This window comes from Amaranthus tricolor, chromosome 10 (genome assembly GCF_026212465.1).
Source record: "Amaranthus tricolor cultivar Red isolate AtriRed21 chromosome 10, ASM2621246v1, whole genome shotgun sequence".
Taxonomy (NCBI): Eukaryota; Viridiplantae; Streptophyta; class Magnoliopsida; order Caryophyllales; family Amaranthaceae; genus Amaranthus; species Amaranthus tricolor.
Window position 1 is genome coordinate 15,103,972 of NC_080056.1, and position 3,606 is coordinate 15,107,577.

General features: G+C 24.8%; 1 non-coding gene across 1 annotated transcript; it reads right to left on the minus strand.

The window, feature by feature from the left end:
• Positions 1-3,300: 3,300 nt before the first annotated feature.
• TRNAF-GAA (transfer RNA phenylalanine (anticodon GAA)) lies at positions 3,301-3,373 on the minus strand. The gene has a single exon. It is a non-coding gene; the product is annotated as a tRNA-Phe (tRNA).
• Between the last annotated feature and the right edge of the window lie 233 nt (positions 3,374-3,606).

Sequence of the window (3,606 nt, forward strand, 5' to 3'; positions counted from 1 at the left end):
TCATAAACGTTCGATATTACCATGTAGAATTTTCCATTTATTAAAACCATAGCAAATTCCATTTAAAACTGGAATAATCCGTTCACTTTTATTATTTTTCAAGATATTCATTTTCTTTTTTATTTTTGTGATTTATTTTTTTTTTTACAAAAATAAAACCTCTTATATCACATTCTCACCCTAAGCACCATTCACTACCATGTTAACCTAACTACCATCACCATCAAAAAGGCGTTAATGATAAGAATTAAGATGTCCCTTAAAATGTTGGAATACAATTAATTGAGTTACGAATTAAAATTCGGGTTAGGTCCATTTTGCAGATATATATATATATATATATATATATATATATATATATATATATATATATATATATATATATATATATATATATATACATATATATATATATATATATATATACATATATATATATATATATATATATACATATATATATATATATATATACATATATATATATATATATATATACATATATATATATATATACATATATATATATACATATATATATATATATATATATATATATATATATATATATATATATATATATATATATACATATATATATATATATATATATATATATATATATATATATATATATATATATACATATATATATATATATATATATATATATACATATATACATATATATATATATATATATATATATATATATATATATATATATATATATATATATATATATATATATATACATATATATACATATATATATATATATATATATATATATATATATATATATATATATATATATACATATATATATATATATATATATACATATATATATATATATATACATATATATATATATATATATATATATATATATATATATATATATATATATATTGTAGTAGATAACACATATATTTGTTATGGGCTGAAATAATTAAGCTCATAAAACATTTAGTTAGATCTTAAATCATCCACCTTAGTCTACTAACTTTCTAAAATAACTACTCACTACTCACCATGACCTACCATTACCACGCGTTATGCACATGATGTCCATTTAACTAGCCTTCATTCTACCATTATAAATACATGTTGCACCATTCATTTATCTCTAAGCTTTTATATTCCTACCGTTACTCTACAAATACACTGGCCTCCTACTTAGAATATATACTTAACCAAATATTCCTTCAATTGATCTGAACTCATCCTTCAATTCGTTAATCTTGCATTCATTATATTATCATACATTTATTGATTTCTGTTTTCCGATCTGACTTGAGCATCATAAGGATTTTCTAGGAAAACCACCCCGGGCAAGGCTAACGTTGTATTGCAAGATTTGAGGTCTCATCAGTAGAAAGATTATAAGCACTTTCAGCATACTGATAGTTCTCCCCAAGTACACCTTATATTCATGTATTTTAAGTATCTTTTGCTCTTTCACGTTTCATTACTTAAACAATATTCAATGTTTACTTTCAAAAATTGATGAAAACAAAAGGAGACAAAAAAATGCTTAAACTAATACTAATTTATTATATCTAATTAGTTAAATTGCTCAAACAATAAATACTTTTACAAAAATCTTTCATCAAAATTTTAATATATATGTGCAACACATCTTCAAATATACTCGTATTATAGTCATATGACAATCATTGATTAACTTAATGGAGTACATTATTGAAATTCTTTGACATTAAAAAAACATTTTTTAAAAATATTTGTTTTATAAATAAGTTAGAGTATATTTTAATAGGAAATCCGTATCTGAAAACTTAATTATGTATACTTGTAATACTAATTGAGTAGTTTACTAGTTTATTTAATATTTAATAAATAATTGAGATTTTTTGAAAAAGAAAATTTTGAAATTTGAATATGAAAAATAAAAAGGAATAATTAAACATAGGTCCTTCAGGCTTAAGGATTACATCAAAACTACAGTACTAAAAAAGTTTTTCAGTATTTGCTCCCGTCTTGAGAAAATGAGAATTTTTTGTTTTACAAACCCTGAAAAAACAAGTAAAGAAAAGAAAATAATAATAATAATAATAATAATAATAATAATAATAATAATAATAATAATAATGATGATGATGATACAAGTACGAGATTCACAATGACAACTACAACCAATTCAATTCAACCAAACTAACAATAACTTTGATGATTACTCCGGTAGAAAATCATAATGCGAAAATAAAGATGGATTTGAATTTTGAATACTAATTAAAATAACACATTATATTAAATTTCTAAATTTAGGGGATAATATTGATTGCAAAAAACTACCTTATCTAAAATTCTTTGCAAAAAACTACCTTATACTCCCTCCTATTTAGGATAGGTGTCCCATTTGACTTTTCACGGATTTTAAGAAAAGTCAAAATGGGACCCTAAGGGTAGGAGAGAGAGTAGTATTATGGGTTTTTAATTAAAAGGGAGGAAAAATTAATAAGGGTAATGGAGGGTATAATTGAAAATAGGATAAACTACTAAGGGCATAATAGTCAAAAGTGCATACCAAAAATAGAAATGAGACAATTAAGGTGACTTAACCATAAAAGGAAATGAGAAACCTAAGCTGAATAGGAGGGAGTATAATATAATTCTTTGTAAAACAATACCTTTTAACGGATTTTAACAGTTGACCGTTAATTTTAACCTTTGACCGTCACGTGACCCTTAAAAGACACCTCCTTCCTCATTTGATGAAGCTTCCATGGTTGCCATCGATAATCTATTCGACAATTTTACTAATTTGAGCTATAAAACTAGAGTTTTAATGAATATGAAATTTGACAATATTACAATAATACTCTAGGTTATTTTTAGAGGCGTTCAAAACTGATTCAACCTGATAATCCAAACCGAAACTGAAGTGAATCGACCCGATAATGTGTTCCTTTTTTTTAGGTTTATCGAATCGACATTATCCGAACCGAAGTCGTACCCGAACCGGTTGACAACCGAAAAATGGGAAAACTGAACCCGAGTTGTGACTGATTTTTGTAACCGACACATAACCGCTAACCAAGATTACCCGAACCTAATAATGAGCGACCTGAGTGATATCCTACTTGAATTATGCTCGAAACCAAACTCGATCCGACTAAAACCGATTTAACCCGAACAAAATTTAGATTGAGCTGCTGTAAACCTAAACCAATTGTTAACATAGAAGTATGATCGACTCATATCCAATCATCTCATTAGTTAATCTAATTAAGTGATAGATATTTTAATAAATGTAATTTTAAAAAATTAAAAAAATGCGATGAGCGTGGATCGAACACGCGACCTTTAGATCTTCAGTCTGACGCTCTCCCAACTGAGCTATCCTCGCTAATTAATAATTATTGATAAATTTAACTAATCATTCAATATTAGAGTGGAAACCTGTGCAAGTTTTTAACATCAACATACATAAATATGTAATATTAAATAAATAAAGTCAGAGATATTATGCAATAGATTTACTCAATTTTGATAGTTTTATGCATAAAATTACCCCATATTTTTGAAAATTAGCACCAATATATTATGCAGTATAATATATTCTCTAACTTACTCAATTTA